We start from the raw sequence: 20,088 nt of genomic DNA on the forward strand, positions 1-20,088 counted from the left end.
AACCAGCATGGGGCCACCCCAGCACAGTGAGGCAGCAACAGCAAGGGAAGGACCTTGGGGCAGAACGGAAAGCACTGAGGTTCACTGCTGACAGGGTGGCAACCAAGGCCCACGCTGTGTCAGGACAGGCAGATGCTGTGTCCTTGAGTCCACCAGCCCCAACCCACCGTCTCCCCGTAGCCTTTGGGAGCCGGTGAATGCAGAGTGCCAGTTTTCCTAAAGCAGGTAGGGATTTTAAGTCATCTCCTGGCTTCAGGTTAGCCAGCTGCGTCTGGCTTCTCGTCAGGGTAAGGTGTGAAGCAAAGGCTGAGGAGAACTCAGGCTGTGGTGCTGACTACGACCCGGGGGACACCAGCTCAACCCTCTGGTCACTGGGGCTGCCATTCCACAGTTACTACCCAAACACAGCCTAGGAAAAGCAAGCCCAAGCAGCGCAATAGCAGGCAACAAGCCCTGACCTTACTTCTGCCAGGTCTGCCAAGCAGTTGGGAGAAAAGAGCAGTGCTGCTCACACCTTGAACACCGGCTTCCAGGATGAAAAGCATGGTCCAGCATTAGCTCAGAACAAGGGGGCTTGAACACCTCTGCGGGAACTTCATGCACTCCAGTGGATGCATTCCATAATCCTCTCAGCACAGGACTCTCTTCCTGCAACAGGCTGAACAGCCACGCTACGCTCAGAGAGTACAGCCAGGATTTGTTCCTAGTACTTGGAAAACACAGGAACCCCATCCACAGCCTTCAGACCTCACCCAGCCCTGCGCATCCCTCGTGGGGTTTGGCTCCAAGGTTTGATCCCTTCTGGAGCTCCTGGAAACGACCCACCTGTCCTGGGCTTCTGTGTAACCTCCCGAGAGATTCGGAGAAAACTCCTTCAACAAACTCGCCAACAAAGCCTTCAAGTTGACAAGCAGGTGTTCTCCATTGCCGCGCCGGGAGTCACGGGGGATAGCTCCTCCTAACGTGTATCCCCCTATTGCTATGCAAGCCGTCCTTATATAGTCACTGGGCATACATGCATATTCAGGAGGCTACGCGTGAATTACGTCATTTTCCAGAAAGTTTCCCGCGTGCATACAAAAACATGATGGTGGTCTTTGAGGGTCGTTTACTTCTTCCAACAATCTTCATAACTTCTGGCAGCCTTTGAAGCTCCAGCCTAATGAACATTACAGACATAGCAATCATCCTGTCCTTCGACTTACCAGTTAGTTTAACTGCTCCCATCCTGGACATCTGCTAGGCCCAGATACTCCCCAGTAGATGTTTACACCAGCTTAATGGGTTCATTAACACCACAAACATAGCAATCATCCTGTCCTTCTGCTTACCAGTTAGTTTAACTGCGCCCATCCTGGACATCTGCTAGTCCCAGATACTTCCCATCCCCAGGTCCGGTTTTTCCATCCTGGTTTTCTTACACTTTTTTGTACTAAGGTCCTAAGGACCTAAAACTATGTCAACTACAAGGGTTTCTCTTCAAGCATCTCAGGTATTTTCCATTACACAGCCGTCAATCTTAACGTTACTTAGAACTGATTTCATTCTGCGCTTTTGTGCCTCCTTGTCTCAGTGTTTGGAAAAGTTGAAAAGCATTACAAAATGCTTTTCGAATTACTTACAAAAGAAGTAAGAACGAACGTAGAAAAATAAATATGCAGCTCAGAACAATTCCAGTCATGGAATTCATTATTCAAATTGTCAAGATCCAGACCAGACGTGCCGACCCAGCTTTAACGATGTAAAAGTGAAACGTCTTTGGCTGGGTTCAGTTGTCTAAACCTAAGCAAGTGGTGCTCTCTGAGAAGACCAGGGCGTCCTGCCTTGCCTCACTTGGCCTCTCTGGAAGGGGACAGATTTACCCCCGGTCCTGTGTTGGATCTGCCAGGCCATGCAGATGTCTAGGGGCCCTAAGGTGCCTGGACGGCACTGTGTACCTGTGTACGCGCAAAGAAATGGGGAAACTGGACTGAACCCATCCTTCAGGGTTCCTGTGCAGCAAGGCAGAGGTGTATGTGCCTTCAAGACCTGGCACCAGAGATGGGGGAGGAATCTCTCCTCCAATGTTCATTTCCCTTTCCAGGCGCTGTAGAAAGATCCCTGAATATTAACTTACACTGTACATGTCCCTCTCAGAAAACTGAAGCAGTTATTCCCTTTGTTAGCCACACAAACATACTCCCCCTCAGTATCTCACTTTTGGGTCTTTGTAGACTCAGTAGGAAACAAAGGGTCCAGAAATACCACACCACCAACCTCCTTATGATGGGCAATGACTTTGGCCTCTGGGACATGGCTCAGTTGGTGGCCTGGTCCAGCCTTGCAGCTCTGACCTCCCATGGCCAACTCAGCCTCCTTAGGGGACTAAAGAAGTGACAAGCAGTGAAGGGCTGCAGAGCAGATGGAGAAACGCCCCTAGAGAGGCGTCTTTCCCAAACCACAGCCCACTGGGGCACTTGCACCAGGGACTGCTCTTCCCCCACCACAATGCTTCTGGGGTGTGAAATGTCATGAGAAATGTCTGGTACTGTCTTTTTAATCTTACTCTTGTTTGCAGCCCCCGAGGGAGCAGTAGCACATTGCAACTGCTTTTCCCTATTCTTCTGTCATCTCTCCATGTTTCCATGGCACGCTCCCCCTGAGGCTGTCAGACCCAGCTGCCAGCCCCCTGGGCATCTCCACCTGGCTAAAGATAAGGAACAACTGGGGAGAGGTTATCTTCAGAGGAGGAGACATTTGGACTTTACAGGGAAAGGGCATCCTCAGAGAACTGTAGGATCAGCTCTTTTCAAAGGTTGAAAAGGCTTGCAGAGAGCAGCAGCAAGGCAGGGAAGAGGTGAGGGAGGACAGGCTGAGCTTTGGCTGTGCAGAGGTTGGCAGGCAGGTCTCTACGTAGTTACGGAGCTGCAAGCCAGCCTGCTTCCACGTAGCTGGCATGTGCAAGCAGAGCATACTAGAGTCTACTAATGTCAGCTCTCTGTGTGCTATGCCGTTTCCAAGTCTTGATCCCTTCCATCAGCAAGCACCACAGACAGTGCCAGAGTTCAGGAGAGACTGCCACTGTGACATCTGGTCCAAAGGCAATTCTTGTCAATTCTTGAATTTCCTTCATGAAGTGAATTCTTGTTGTTTCCTTCACAAAACGGCTGTCACTTTTCCTTTATCTGCATTTGGGAAGACTTGTCTCATGGAGTGTATTCAGCAACCAAGAGGCACAGAGCCTTCCTAACAGCCTCAAGAAACACTGCTTTCCAGACCCAGTGCTGCTCCTTGACATGACTATGTCTCTGGCTCTTCTGAAATCAGGAAGAGGTGGATCCAAACCCTCACCCTTGCAAAACAGACCGAGAAGTGAACCCAAGACCATCAATATGCCAGGAGGCTGCTCCATCAACTGGAGTACTACGATAAAAGTGGGTAGCACCCTAAACCACTGCGGGTGGAGAAACCCAGACATGCAAGTGTGGATGAAATATGCTCCAACAACCTAACAAAACATCTCTGGAGGTCCAGAGGCTCAGCAGGCTTGGGAGTCCAGGTGGACTTAGGTTCTCCCACAGGACTCATGTGGGCACATGCAGGAGCAGACCCAAGCTCCTGGGCAATGGAAACAAAGTACCTCCAGAGTGTATTTGCGTTCATCATTAGAGGGCAGCCTAAGCAGAGCTGGGGTGCTTGGCCGCACAGTGCTGGACTAATGTCTGCAACCATCATGCTTCAAGCTCGGAAATGTCATTTGAATCTCATCCCCAACTGTGAATCTCCTCCAGGTCCTGCCCTGCTGCTTCCTCTGCCAGATGCTGACATACTGGTGCATTCCTTATCCTGCACACTTTCTGTGTTCTACAGGAGTTCACACAAACAGAGCAGTTGTGACCTTACACTGCCACTTACATGCTATCATGAAGGCTGTGCCTGTCACAGGCACTGGCCCAGTACCGTGGCATTTGGTTAATATGGCCTGGTGCACTTAAGACAAACCTCTGTTTCATCTCTTGATCCTCTGCAGTAGCTCACTTCATCACGGGCATCTACAGTCCCACAGACACCTGGACTGGCATTCCTCTCACCTAACTATAGGTAACTGCTGCGTATGTTTCTACATCTAAGCTTGATAGCAGGGCTTCCAGGAGAGCTCAAGGGTCTACAGTCATGGACTGAAGCCTGTAGGTTGCGTGGTCCACACAGGCAGTGAAGTCAACAGCGCAGTCTCTTAACAGCCGCATACGGGTGGATGACTATAGTCCTTTGGCTTCAATGTGACACAGTGTTAAGCTTTTATTCGGTAGACTTCTGAAGCCAGGGGAGTTGAACCCTAGCCTCAGAAGTCCACACACCCTACTTCTGGTGGGAGTTAGCTCTCCTATGCTCTTTGAGGCACCAAATCTCCACAGTCTTGGCTGGCCCCAGCTAACTGATGTCATAGTTTATTGGTGAATTAAGGGCGAGGTATGATCTCAGTCGGATGCCAGAAGCAGTACAGGCACACACGTTGCCTTCCTTACCGTAAACACCAAGGAAGCCAACTCTAGCATGAAGCCCTGAAGCCCCTTCCTGCCCTGTGCTCTTTACAAATGGCACTGCAATACTGACAATCAGAAAAGAAGGGCAACGACATGGGCGAGTTCCCTGCTTTTAGCAGGGAGGAGGGCAGAGCCCCGTACAGGGAGCTGAGAGCTGTCCCTCACCTTGTGCTGCTGCCACCACCCTTCCCACCCAGGTGCCAATTTGCTACCACCTTCAGCAGCAACTGAGCATCCTCCTCCTCCTGCTGCACTGCCCAGCTGCCCCAGCCCCACTCTGGGGCCACAGGCTCCCCTAGCAGGGGCCATCGGGGCCACACAGGGCTCGTGGAGGTGCCAGGGGGAGCGCAACAGCTCACGGCGCTCAGACCCTGGGGACGAGGAGCAGCGGGGTGGCCAGGGGCTGTTTTCAGCTCCTTCAGTGACACGTGGCCGCGGGCCAAGGGCAGATCCCAAGCCAGGGTCCCCTCACTCAGGCCACACAGGCGTTTTGCTGAGCATCACCTTTTGTCGCTGCTGCCGGGAGCTACTTCCTCGGGAGCTGGGGTGCCGGAGCGCTGGGATTCAGCCGGTGACCCCCAGTCCTGCCTGGCTGCCGGGTTACTGCATCCATCCTGCGGGGCTGGAGGGGTGGGTGGGGCCGGTGTACTTGGCGAAGGTGGCTGTGGGGTGAGGCTGACCTGTCTTCCAGGGGGCCAGTGATGCCAGGGGCTGAGGGGCAGGGGTCAGGCCTGCGGCTTTCCTGGCCCAACTGCTCTATCGTGTCGAGCTGGGGAGGAGAGAACGCGTTGGCTAAAGCACGGGGCTGAATTCAGCATCCCCAAGCAACCCTCTATACCCATCTCTCCTGGGGAAACTGAGGCATGGCTCCCCCGCCCCAGATGCTCAGCATCGCCCTCCCAACCTCAGTCACCCCCGCCAGATCCCTTCTTTCTTCATCCCTACCTTGCTGGGAAGCAGGGTGGAGGGCTGGAGTGCCTGTGGGGCGCTGGGCTGGAGAAGCTGGAGGTGCAGGCTGCGCTGCAGCGGGTGTGTGAGGGGATGCTGGCCCCCACACTGCCGTGGCAAGGTGGGGTACCTGCATGCAGCCATCCGCTCCCTGCAGGATAGGGTATGGGAACACTCAGCACCCAGCACGCAACTCGGCACATGTGGCTTCAGCGCCACTGAGAGAGAGGTGGGGCAGCACAGTGGGGAGGCTGTGAAACCCCCAGGCCTGGGGCAAGCACAGCTCAGCCTCTGTGGCACATCTCTGCTTCCCTGCCCTGCCCAGGGAGCAGAGCCCTTTACCCCGACTCAGGGAAGGACTCTCCCTTGCTGGGACAGAGCCATCCTGCAGCCCAGGGATGGGGATGGGTCCCATGTCCCCTACCTGTGGGTTTGCTCTGTCTTTAAAACAGGGTGGGATTGTCCAGCGATGCGAGGGACCAGAGGTGGAAGTGGTGGGATGGGCGGGATAGGCCTGGGGAGGGCAAGAGCCATCAGTGGGTGACAGGCGACAAATGACCCACCCTGGCTCGTGGCAGCACCCCAAACCCCATAGGCTTGTACCTCATGGCATCCCCTGCCTGCTGCCCTTAGGGAGAGGTCCTAATCTCCAATCAGGGGCCATCGGGGCCACACAGGGCTCGTGGAGATGCCAGGGGGAGCGCAACAGCTCACGACGCTCAGACCCTGGGGACGAGGAGCAGCGGGGTGGCCAAGGTCTTTTGTCAGCAGTGAATAGGGGCAGTATCACCTCCTTGGACCTGCTGGTCATGCTCCTTCAGCTGACAACTGAATTAAGTTTATTTTGACGCTCAGATCATTGCTAATATCTCTTGAGATCAAGGTCATTGCTTTGCTTTTTCATAAAAATAAAAATACACGGAAAAGCAAAGTACACCTTTTAAAACTTCCGGTACAGGAGAAGATTTTAATGCCAAATGCAAGGTCCTACACCTGGGTTGGAGTAATTCCAGGCCCAGCTACAGTTTGGGCAAAGAAGATATTCAGGGCAGCCCTGTGGAGAGGGTCTTGGGGGTGTTGGTCGATGAGAAAATGAACATGAGCCAGCAGTGTGAGCCCACAGCCTAGAAAGCCTACTGTATCCTGCCCTGCATCAAAAGGAGGGTGACCAGGAGTTTGAAGGTAATCCTGCCCCTCTGGTCTGCTCTCATGTGACCTCACTTGGAGTATTGCGTGCAGTTCTGGTGTCCTCAACATATAAAGGACATGGAGCTGTTAGAACAAGTCCAGAGGAGGGCCACGAGGATGATCCTGGGCTGGAGCACCTCTCTTATGAAGATAGGCTGAGAAAGTTGGGGCTGTTCAGCCTGGAGAAGAGAAGGCTGCGTGGAGGCCTCATAGCAGCATTCCAGTATCTGAAGGGTGGCTATAAGGATTCTGGAGATGGACTCTTCATTAGGGACTGTAGTGACAGGACAAGGGGTAAGGGGTTAAAACTTAAACTGGGTAAATTTAAATTGGATATAAGGAAGAAATTCTTTCCTGTTAGGGTGGTGAGGCACTGGAATGGGTTGCCCAGGGAAGTTGTGAATGCTCCATCCCTGGCGGTGTTTCAGGCGAGGTTGAACAGAGCTTTGGGTGAGATGGTTTAGTGAGAGGTGTCTCTGCCTATGGCAGGGGGGTTGGAACTAAATGATCTTAAGTTCCTTTCCAACCCTAACGATTCTATGTCATATTGACACAGGCATCCTCAAAGAGGCGAGCAATCATTTTCCCATTGAAATATAACCCATCTGCAGCAATGACATTCATGTGGAAGAGAAGAACTAATATATCCCTTAGTGGACTGCATTTGTATTTTAAATTTCCACATCAGCCCTCCAGCACCACGACCTGGTGAGAGGTGGCAGCAGCTGGAGCAAGCCTCAGCGTTTTTGCTTCGTTGCTACCCACAAATCAAGAGCGGTCTCTTTGTTCAGTCTTTAGTTAGTGAAAATGTTTTAAACAGATTCTTTCAGCTGAGTACTTGCCTTGTTTTTCAAAGATGACACATGCTGGTCGTCAAATGGCTGATTTATAAGATTCTTCATAATTCACTAATAGGTGTATCTCACTGGTTACTTTCTACTGGAAGAGGAAGCAAGAACAGTTTTTTAAGAATGATCACACTCCTAGTATGTGTGACATTTCTTCGCAAAAAGAAAAGTTTTAATAACTGTTATCATTTTAATCAGAATTGCATGAAGAATGCAATTTAGTTCGGTAAGACCAGCTACTCACCAGTGATTTTTCAGTTGGGTCTACAATTTTTCCTATGAACGGGATGCTTTTAGTACATTGATCAACAATTAACAGCAAAAATGTATGGCTGAATTTAGTAACAGGAGAAACAGAATGAGGAAGAAAATCCGTGCCAGTGACTGCTACAGCCTCTGTGTCATTCTCATGAATCTTCAGCAGAGCCTTGTGAACAGCCTACAGTGAAATAGAGCAATAATTATTGTACGTGGAGGTCAGGGTGGGAAATGATTCATATCAGCACTAAGTTAATTCATCTACTGCCATTCACAAAAATTGCTGGTAGACCAGCAACCAGGAAGAAGGTTATAGGTCGTGGTGGTTCTTTAAGCAATGTTGTCTCAATAAGCAAGTATTTTCACATACAGTGTTCCTCACCACACGTGTATGCAACACAGACCTTAGTGACTGCATACCTTGTGGAATTAATTGAAAGTAGAATATTCAAGCAAATTCCCAAGGAATGACAATTTCAGAGGGAAAGGAAGTTGGGCTCCAGAACTGCTCTATGTGTATCCCTAAATAGCACATGCATTACAGTTTTGCCACTAGAAATTCCACTTTGATACCTTTTTTTGTGTTGTTGTTAAATTATTTTTGGTCATTTTTAATATTTTTGTTTTACTATCCTCAATACATTAGAATTTTGTAAGTGCTGCATTCAAAATGGTTGTAAAAATGCTAGCCTTTCTCTTCACTTTGTCTGTTTCTCCTCACATTATTTTCAGTAAATGGGATGTTTTCTTCAAGTCTGGTCATTTCACATAATTAGCACTCATCAGAGCCTTCAATGGCAGAAGAAGATTTTAAGTCCTTTAAAATTACAGAAGGCACATGTTAGAAAAAGGCCACATTTTCTGCTAGATATGCTGATGCAAGGCATTCCCAGTAGAGATATCCATGGGCACTTATTTTACATACAGAAACTGGACTGTGTTTAGTTTCTGGAACAAATGCTAAGCCCATCCTAGCCTTTGCTTCAGATGGAAGACAGTATCCTTATCTCAGATCTTGGAGAAGTCTGATAGAGTTTAAAGTTTTTTTATCTGCTAAATGTTCTAGTTTAGAATATCAGTTAGCTCTAGCAACAAGTAAAATCTCACAACTTATTTTAAGGCAAGACAGTTGGGTATTGAGGAATGCACAGATCATTGTTTCTGCTGATAAACTTACTTTTGAAACCTTCACATCAGGTTTTCCTGTAATTCCAGACAGATCAGCCCAGTCAGAAAACACATTGGTTACACCTGGATTCATTAACATCTTCTTTAAGTCATAGGTGGTGGAAATTGATAGTTTTGGAATATACACTTCTATCCTGCTGTTAATTAAAAAAAAAATATGATAGTTATTGCAATGAAAGTTGCCTTGGACTGAAGACTCCCAACTTGCTGGTGGTTCTTCCGTGCAAAAATGTTAGTCTTTACATCTGAAAAAGATGGTAACAAACATAACATTGGAAGATGATAAGGAAGTATGGAAGGAGAAAGACATCAGCTGGGCTTTCTTGTATGATTCTGCAACACCGTCACTTGGTTGGACAGCAAACAGCAATGGTGCCAGCATGTCTAGAAATAAGGTTGCTTTATTTTTTTTCTAGCCTTGAAGGTTTTTCTTTTGGAATTCACGCCCCTCTGAGGCATCTGATTGCTACCTTGCAGTATTACTACTTTTAGCACATTGTATTTAAGACAAGGAAATGGAAACACTTCACATCAAGTAGAAAATGTGTGGGGAAAAAAAGATTAAGTTTCCCAGCTCACTGAGCTCTTCCTTCATCACCAGGCAATGCTGATTTTAATTTTGGTGAAAATATCTAATCATCAAGTCTTTTGGTCTGTCCCTATATACCTATTCCATTGTTTAAATCTCCAGTCAAAGCAAAGGCTAGTAACTGTAAAATCTGATCATAGTATTCAGACTTTGGATTCTATCTACCTTGAATCATCAAACCAGAATTCTGTATTTACCATCTTACAAGTGATTTTTTCTATTGAGACACAGTGTCTTTGGTCAGGGCATCTTCCAACTCTTTCATTTTTCCTTCATCAGGCAGGATAAACGATGCTGTAACATCTCCCTTGTAAGGAATCTGCACCACCTTGCAAGAGAGCTTCCTGTCAGAGTATGCTTTATAAAATCCATCTTGAGTCATCATCTTCACTTCAGCTGAGGTCTTCTCATTCACATGGAAATAATCCTTGTGATTCCCCTTAATACTGAAAGGATTTTCCCAGTAGGCTTAAAACCAAAATGGAAAGAATGCAATTGAATGCTTGTTTCAAGGAGGATATAGTAATACGGTACAGTGATGCACGCAAGATAAACCCATATAGATGAACACATATTTGAAGATTCACACTCATATTTGAAGTATTCCAAATTTATTAAAGATCTTGTTATTTCTTATCTTTGCTGTACTGTGCTGAGTAAAAACTAAATATCCCAGGTTAAATTATGTATAGACTTGTACAACAACTTTTTATGTTGGATAAATTAAAGGAAGTAACTTCATCATATTACCTTGTATTTTATTTGAAGAAAATGAAAGCTGATCAGGATCCAGTGAGTGCCTTTCTGGTTTCAGAATATTGTTTGTAAAAGAAATTCCACAGCAGATGTCTGCCTTTTAAAAGATAGCATGGTAAGCTCCTTTTATATGCTTTTTCATATGTTCTTCATCTTGTAGCACTAAAGAAAAGCTTACATGCAAGAATAACCTGGACTTTTGGGTTCATAACTGCATTATGTTAAATGGAATAAGGCTTCAAGGGCTTTAATCTTTAAAATGTTTATTTCGTGATGTTTGTTCAACTGAATTTTCTATGATATTTTATTTTGTATTAAACCAGTTCATTCACTGAACAAATACAGAGGGATCACCGCTTGCCATTCTGTAAGTATGTTCTCTTTTTTTTAATGTTGAATAGAAAAAAAATAAAATTGGAAAATAAATAATGGAATAAACTCCACAGTAGTCTGCTTACTTTATAAGTTTCAGCTTTCCTCCTGCTTGCCCTGTAAAAATATACATTCTGTTATCATAGAGAAATGCCTCAGACCAGGGCATCTAAGATTAAGGAATCCAGTTTAACAAAGTACTTGAAATAAAATTTGTTTTACTGAAAGTTTGTCGATTTCCAAATATGTTTTTCTGGGAGGTAAATTCCAGGTATGTCCTGCATGCTGCTACTAACAAATATAATGTGTAAGAGGAAGTTAACTATTGCCACAGCAATGCATTCACAAGTTCTGTTGTGCTCTAGCAATTCCCTAAAATCTGAAGGTTGCAAATGAGTGAAATTTTATGTGTAGGAGCATAAACATATGGTAAGAAAACGTATATGTAGAAGAGGTTTCAAAGCATGAGAAATTTCAATGTTTCTTATAACTTCTAAAAATAATTCAGAAATAATGTGGAGTATTTGTTTTAGTGCAGGTGAAACTGAGGTATTGCTGTAAGTAACATCTATGTAACTTACCTTTGAAATAAATGTAGTTAACAATTACCAGTAGAGTGTTCGGATCAAGATCTGTAAGTATTTGGTTTACATTCACATGGGTTTTGTTCTTTATGTGACCATTGATCTCTTTTTTAGCTTCAGTGGAATCTTGGAAGTTACAAGAAACCACTTCTCCTTTGTACAGTTTTTTCACATCCTTCAGAAATGCTTTTAGTGGCTTCAGGTGTTTGTCCATGAACAGGGTGTTCCCTGTGCTCAGCTGCACCTGGCTGGCAGGGCAGTCCAGAAAGAGGAGGAGATGATGAAAGCCCTTCTGTATCTCCTCCTCCTGGGTGCTGCTGAGGTTAAAGGTCAGCCCTTCCCTCTGTATCCTAGAGCTAGCAGGGCAAAGGCAGTAGAGATGCTGACTGGGGAAAAGATATTCTTGCCAGGTTTCTGGATGGCTGCTTCCCTATAAAACTTAAAGGGAAAGTCTGTGTTGCTGGGGCCTCCCTGTTGGCAGGACTCAAGAGAATCTCTCTCACAAGGATGCTCTTCCTGACAGTCAGTTACCTTGGGCTCTTCATTGTGGTGGTCGGTCTGGGTCAGGCTGTGGACAGTGATGTGAAGCGTGGATGCCAGCAAGCAGAGCAGGAGGGTGGCCTTCATCATCCTCCACAGCTACTGCATAGAAAAAGGATGAAATGGTATTGGATGCTGGAGGTCAGCTCTGTCAACATCTCAACTTTCATTTGTATCTGCTACTATTTTCAACAACTATCTGATAATCACTGTTATCTCCTGAGCTGCTCCTTTATAATGGAAGTGTTTTTAAAATCCTTGTGCTTTTATCTATAATTCCTATGCATCTCAGCCTACCTGTGTTCTGCTTTCTCCAGCTACAAAAGTCCTTTGTTACTGCAGGAACAAACATATGGTGAAAGAAACGTGAGTATTTGTTGTGGTTTAAGCTCAGCTGTAAATCACACAGTCGCTCTCTCACTCCCCCCATTTCTTTCCCCTCTCCCGGAGGGATGGGGAGGAGAATAATCGAAAGAATGTAACTTCCATGTGTTCAAATAAGAACAGTTTAGTAACTAAGGTATAACATAAACCACTACTGTTACTACCAATAATAATAATAATGATAAGGGAAACAACAAGGGAAGAGAATACAACCGCTTACCACCTGCTGACTGATAATACCCAGACCAACCCCAGCAGTGAACTAGCCCTTCTGGGTAACCCCCAGTTTACATCCTGGGCATGACATGCTGTGGTATGGAATACCTCTTTGGCTAGTTTGGGTCAGGTGTCCTGTCTCTGCTTCCTCACAGCTTCCCCTCCTCCCTGGCAGAACATGAGACTCAGAAAGTCCTTGGTCAGACTAAACATTTGAGCAGTAGTTAAAACCCTGGTGTTACCAGCACTGTTCCCAGGCCGAAACCATAGCGCTGCACCGGCTACTAAGAAGGAGAAAAAATGACTGCTACTGCTGAACCCAGGACAGTATTAAAGAAAAATATGAGTCCCAGAGAGACAGCAAGTGAAAAGACTTTTTTTTTTTTTTTTTTAATTTTCTGTCTCTGTGTAAATTTGTTTTACAGTGAGGCAGCTCATCAGGAGCAAATCTTAATCCTTTTATGTTTATCAGGATTATGATGTTATTAGTAATTGAATGAGGCTTATACGAAATGATAGTGCTATGTCAATGGAAAGCAATATGAGATTGCAGCACTCACAAGCAGTAGTCTTTCTCTCATTCCTGCCTCATTTTAACATATGCAAGTGACATCACAAGACAACTTGTGAAGATTTTCTGCTTCAATACTAGGTTAGATCAGAACATGTTAATTTATTTTAAATGACTGCTCATGTGACAGATGTCTTCCAGATAGATTCATCTCTGTGTGTACACCCCCTATCCTGGTGACATCACAGGTATGGGCTTGGCCCCTCTTTCCAAACTTTGTATCAGCAAGAAAGTCTACTTTCACAAGGCAAATAAACCAGAGTGGCACTGAGCAATTAGCCTGGATTATGGCACCTTGGCCATTTCTGATAACTGTGACCATTTCTTTCTTTATTGATTTCTCTTTTACTGGGTAGACCATGAACATACTTGAGTGATTTGTACTAAGATGTCTAACCTGTCAGAAAACAGGTAAGAACTATTACACCTTAAAAAATATACTAATGGCTAGAAAATCAACTCCAAATAGCATTCACCTAATGTCCTGTTGAAGCAGAACAGCCTCAAGGAAGACAATTGCGTGGATTACCTACTTACCCCCTAGTCAGGGGCAAAGGCACTGAAAGACACTGGTTTAGCAGGGCAGATGAGATGTTTATTGTGATTTCCTCCACCCTGCATCAGCACTCTGACCACCAAGATTTGGGTGAAAAGGAGCTAGCTTGTCCTTCCGGAGCTTTGCTCTCTGATATCTGAGTAAGTAGAGACTTATGGGGGAGGTTGGCACAACAAAATTGACTTGTGAATCCTGTCTAGACCATGTTGATGTAAATAAGATGGCTTATTCACCTCAGTTTCAATTAGCTGGTTGTAAACCTTAGGGAGTATAAGTAATAGATAAAACACAGGTTTGACAGTTAGTAGTAAGAATACTTCCCCCTTTTTAATGAAATGGCTTCTAGATGTGAAAGAGCTATTTGGGATAAATCTTCAGATCAGAATTATGCTCTAGAGCTGCAATAATGTATCCCCGGAATTTGCTATTCAGTATTTCTTGACAGTAATTCTGCTGTCATTTGAGTGCTTAGAAACGAGATTTTGCCCTTCAAAGTGGATGTGATTCATGACACATGACCTAAATGCCATACAGCTGCATCAAAATCTTAAAGGTAAAGATAACTGGGTACTTACATTACATTCAGAAGAGTCTTGCTCTCTCATGGGTTGTGCTGTTTCTTCCTGCTTTACCCATAGCTGTTTTCCTCTGTTAAACATTACATGGCTTCAAATACCTATTACCGAGAACGGAAAAGCTGGATGCTGATGAAGCTGGTTTTCTTGGACATCATTATGTGTATGTTCACATCTCTCCAGTCTAAAAAGAAAGCAAAGTCCATGGGGCCTAGCTAGTCATGTTATATGCCAAGGTATGCAACTCTTACGCAAATATTTATTGGAAATATCTTGTTTTGGTTTGGTTTTTTTTTGTACCAATTTGGGATTTTTTTTCTGTACCAAGGGTAGCTACTTTGCTCTATATGCTACCTGAAATAGATAATAATTCATCTGGAGATGAGTCTCATCTGGAGATACACAATTTCAGCACAGCACTAAGCTCTGAAGGTCAGAGCAAGGGAGCTGCAGCTTGTGTGTAGCTATGCTACCCAGCCGACTGAACTGCACTTAAGTCTAAACATCTCATCTTTTATTTCTGTGCAGTAGAGACCCCACTGGTCACTATTTAGAAGCCAATGAGTCCTCTTGGTCTCATCAATAAAGAGACTACCTCATTTAATTTTGTAAGAATGGTGCCTTTTAGCTGTAGTCTTGTATTCTTTCAGACACAGTGTTTTCTCACAAGCTAACAATTCTCTCTATCTCTGCCAAGGACCACCTAATTATCAAGTTCTGTGAGGAGCTTAGTGTAGTATTTAGCAATTGAAAAAGCTGTATAAAATGTGTGCCATCACTGAGTGTCCAAAAATGACACTGAACGAATCCAACTGTTGTAACATACATAAACAGTAAATCAAGGTACAGTCACAAATCTCTCAAAGAATAACAAATAACAGAAGAGAGCAACCCAGTAGCATTAACCAAGGTAGTCTCAAACAACAAGCCTCAGCCTTCTTGTAAAAATGTGTTTCAATTTTCTAGGATTATTCCAAAGGAAGGTAAGTGCTGTGAAGCTGGCTGACCAGCATTCATGGCTGGATGAGCTGTTTAGGTGTGTGGTTTGATCAGCCAGCTGGGAAAATGCCTGCTCAGTCCCTCTATGCCTCTGCTGCACCTTGCAGGACTTGTTACCATCCACTCAGGAAGGCATGGTGTAGTTCCCAGGATCCTGCAGAGCCAAGGAGTTGTGCAAGTAAAGCAGTGTAAAACATGCCTGTGCTCAGTCCCTTTCTGTGTTTCCTTAAAAGATATTTCTTTATCTACCAGGATCCATGGCCTTGGCCACACATCTAGGTTCCCTGCAGATTGTCTAAAGCCTTAGCACTTTTTTCTTCATAACACAGCTGAACTCTGTGTGCTCTTTTGGGATATAACCAAAGTTTGCAGTTAAGTAGTTTGAGTTTGTGTTTTGTTGTTTGTTTGTTTGTTTGTTTTTTTTCTCTTACTAAAGTACAGTTGTTGCTGTCTCTTGCAAAGCTTTGTAGGTCAGGTGGAGCTTGATGGAGCAGACTGTTCTATTTTGCCAGCCACAAAACCACTTTATTTGAATTGCATAAATGTATAAGCTAGAAAGCTTAATTGCACAAATGTGGCTTTTCAGGAAAAAAAGGGATGCTTATAGTTCTCCAAAACAGTTAGGCTGTTGGCTGTTCTGTTCTACTTCATTATTCATACAGCTGAGTGGTGTTAAGCATTTACACTTCTGTTAAATATTACATGGATCAAAACAGGATCTGAGGATGCAGATAAATGCTGTTATGGCCACACAGAGCAGGTAGAAGTCTGTGACTGAAGGGACAGCTCGCTTTAATGTTTCTGCTCCTGAACAGGCATAATTGCCATAGGCTAACATGGTTTAGGGAGAAGAGGCTATGGCAGTGAGCAGCTGTTCTACCAGATGTGTCTTTAGCACTTATACCTCCTTAGCTTATTGCCAGCTAAAACATCTCCTGAGGCATGTTGTGGCCTGCCTTGCAGCTTTAGTTTCCTGACCATGCAGCTTGGACACCTGCTACAACATGCTAAACCAAGCTAACTTTCTGTTCTATTAAATCAGAGCAAAAGGGGTAATTAACATGCAACTTATTTCCCCCCCCCCCCCCAATGAATTTGGCATCAGTTTAGAAACAGTCACACTCTGATGTTCTGAAGCTCTTTCAGAATCTGCCTCTCTTTACTTCAGCTATCAGTGTTCTCATGAGATGGTGGCCTTAAGAGTTCCATCATCCTATGAGGGAGGTTGGCAGAGGTTCTATAAGCCAACAGCTAGTCCACCACAGGGCCTGCTTCTGGAGACCATAACCTGCAAAATGTGCCTACACTGCTACTTTGATTTACGCTGTAGTTCATTTCTAAATATGTGACTGCACTCATGCTATTTTACTCTAAGTGTCTCTGGTATGAGCTGCCTAGCTTGAAGAAAATGTTTCAGCTCCAAAACATCAGTAAAGAAAGGATATGAACCCATTTTTTCATTCATTAAATCTTCGCAGAGGTTCTATAAGCCAACAGCTAGTCCACCACAGGGCCTGCTTCTGGAGACCATAACCTGCAAAATGTGCCTACACTGCTACTTTGATTTACGCTGTAGTTCATTCCTAAATATGTGACTGCACTCATGCTATTTTACTCTAAGTGTCTCTGGTATGAGCTGCCTAGCTTGAAGAAAATGTTTCAGCTCCAAAACATCAGTAAAGAAAGGATATGAACCCATTTTTTCATTCATTAAATCTTCGAAAGTTTCCTGTCCATGTATAGTATTAATTGATTCAGAGAAAAACTAAAATTTATGTATTTTATTGAGTTTCCTGTGTCATGTGGAAAGCAAACTTCTTACACTAGAATGGCTGGAAACGTTTTCTAAATCCATGTTTACGAACCAAAGCCAAATTGTCTTAATAATAATCTGTACTTCTTGCTTTCATTTGGCAGCTGCTTGAAAGAAAAGGTACTTGATACTTGCTGGCCAAGTCCTGTTTCTATGCATAAGCCCTGCTGGAACTTAAACAGTGTAATTTTAAAACTCCAGCTTTGAAAACTCCAGTTATGCTGGTGGAAATTTTGTCCATGGAAAAGTGCTACTGGTCCTAACCAGCTGTTGTTTAACCTTTTTTTTTTTTCTGAGTAGTAATGGTTGGCTTAAAAATGACTTTTTAAAATAGCAGCCTAAAATCTTACATTAGGCATACGAACACAGATTCTGGACGCATTAAAATGTGTCTCTCTGGCTTGCTTCATTTTTCTCATTGGCACATTTGCTAATGAAACAGTTTTGTTTTTACTTCTAATTTAAACACAGCTCATGTGCATGGTTATTCTGACCTTGTGTATTCTGTTTATGCTTTCATGGGAGACAACCATGTTGATTTTTGTAATTTATATTAAAGAAAATTCTACCCTCACATTTTTACTTGGTTATGGCTGTAAGAATTAAAGAACTGTGAACAGTTACACAGTGGTTATTCAATGAGCTGTGCCTAACAAAGTAATAAGGTTTAATTAGCACAGTCTAATCTGACAACTTGCTGCTGGCACACTATCTGTTAGTACAGCTGGCTAGTGATGCATGTATGCATTTGAGATAAAGATCTCTCCTTACAAGTTTTCTTTGCTTTTCAAGTGTTGTGTGGTTGAATTCTTGCAATTTCAAGTTGTCTTCTCATACAAACTTTGCTTCATCCCATCTAATTTAGAAACAGGTCTCAGTTAGTAATATTCTTAATTTTGAATTTTGAGAGAGGCTGGTTTTAAGCTAAACACTAGCAATGCCTATACAAAATTCATGTTTTATGTGTTTGAACATAGCAGAAGTTCAGATCACCCAAGAAATCACAATCTAGGTGTGGCCAAGATCTAAGCCAGTAACATCTCTAACATGTACCACTGTGTCAGGGTGCAAAATCCTTTAGTACAGTGCACAGCTAGGCTTCTCAAAGTATTATTAGGCATGCACAGAGATAGTCACACATTTAAGCTTACAGCATCTTCATTTATACTTTCAAAAAGATACCTTTTATTCACATGTTGATGTTCATAGTAAAAGTGCAAGATAAAAAATTACCTTACATGGATTTCCAAACCCACAACTGTAAGCAAAGTTTTCCTTATTTTTTTGTCAGATTCAGTTTGACCTACAGTCACAGTCAATGATGACCCCTGAATAGTGAAAGGACAAGAATTAAACCTATATTCAGCAAACCTGTCTGGTGGCAGCTTCTTGCCTCCCTGTGCTTCCCAGCAAAAGTCAGAAAGGCTTTGTGAACATCCTGCATCCACTCAGTAATAAAGTCTTGTTCAAATTCTGTCCAGCTGTGTTGTCCAATGATTTCTTGCAGCAGCCTTATAATCAACCAATATGGAATAGAAATATTAAAAACTTGGGGGTTATAATCAGACAAAACATATTTCTGAAACTGTCCTTCTGTAAAACAGATTTTATTTTTATAGAGAACATAGTAAACAAGTGTGCCAGTGTGTTTTCCTCACAGGTTCTTACCCCTGTGCAACAGAACCTCAGAATAAAAATCTAGGCTGAAAGAAACCTCCAGAGATCCCCTAGTCCAGCCATCTGCTCAAAGCATGCTTACTTATATCAGGTTCCTCAGGGGCATGCCTCCAAGGAGGAGGATTTCATGATCTCTGGGCAATCTTTTCCAGTATTTAACCATCACATGGTAAAAATAAGTTCTTAGTTAGAATTTTCTACATTCAAACTTCTCATTGATCTTCTCTTCAGTTTCTGCCAGTTTCAGTGTCATGAATCTCTGTCATTGTCCAGAGATTTCTGCCCTGCCGTTTACAGACAGAGCATTGCTCAAGCAGACCTTGCTTGGCAGTAAATGAAAGAAAACCCTCATGGACCTCCTGCTCTTCTGTCTCTGTTAGGTGAGGTCTTTGTGTATCCAGTTCCACATCAATGCTTTGCTCCCCCAGGAGAGCATTGCAAAGGCACTAGAAAGGCTCAAAGGAGAGAATAAAATGTCCTTGTCCCCTTCCTCTGCCATGACCTGCTTGTAAAACCTAAATGTGACGTCAACACTGCTGGTGGCTACCTTAAGATGAGCCAGATTTCAATTACATTGCTGCTTTCCAGGAGATGTTTAGGTAATTTCCACCTGTCAGCCTGTACTATTTATGGGAGTGGCCAGTTAGTAGGTGGGAGTGAAACCTAATCACTCAGTGGACTTGGTTTTTGGCCGTCATTTGCATGATACTGAGGAATAGAATTCACATCTGAGTAAGAAAACATCATGAAAATTACCTGACTCTACATAGAATGCCATCGATATTTGTTACAGAGGTTTATTTTATGCTAGTTCAGATCTATGACTGAACTCAAAGACCAGCATGCAAGCAATGAGAAAAAAGGGGTTTAATGAATGTTTTTGAAGTAGTTTCTAAAGAAAGACTGAGACACCCACAGTGTGCCAAAAATAATTCCTCATTTTTGCCCACAGAAATGAGATACAAGGCTTTGGTCTCAGTGGTTAGCTCAGTGTTGTCAAACTCCATGAATACAGAAGCGTTTAGAGAGGCTGTTTTCCCCTTAAACTTCTCTTGACCTTTCATCCACCTTCCACCACCTAAATTCCACCTTTATCCAAAGCACACATGTCACATCCAGCTGGCTGCTTAGGAATGAAAATAGAGCTGGATTTCTTGGGAGATCATGGAAGAATACTTGGGGATCAATCTCAGTAAAAAAGAAATGGGAGATAAACATTGCCTTTACTGTTAAAAAATACAAAGATGGGACATATCAGACCCCTCTTACTGCTGCTAAACTAATTTGCTCTTTTAATTTTGCTGTGCTGAGTTAAATGAAGATGTATATCTGTGGTGCCTTCATTTGTACAGCAACACAACTGCAGAAAAGATTTTTTTTAAAGAAGCAGGAACTAAAATTATATGCTTATCCCAGCTGTGGTTTTGTCTTCCTCTTTTTCTTAATTTCTTTTTAGTGCAGAAAGTGAATTATTTCTCTAAGGAGCCTCCACATGTTACACTA

At 43.9% G+C, this 20,088-nt stretch overlaps 1 pseudogene; it reads right to left on the minus strand.

The window, feature by feature from the left end:
• Window positions 1-7,697: 7,697 nt before the first annotated feature.
• On the minus strand, window positions 7,698-12,116 carry LOC133274817 (alpha-1-antitrypsin-like; annotated as a pseudogene).
• Between the last annotated feature and the right edge of the window lie 7,972 nt (window positions 12,117-20,088).

The sequence above is a fragment of the Pezoporus flaviventris genome, unplaced genomic scaffold (assembly GCF_033815535.1).
Source record: "Pezoporus flaviventris isolate CSIRO_AGI_PZ_B2104156 unplaced genomic scaffold, CSIRO_AGI_Pfla_v1 ptg000036l, whole genome shotgun sequence".
NCBI lineage: Eukaryota > Metazoa > Chordata > Aves > Psittaciformes > Psittacidae > Pezoporus > Pezoporus flaviventris.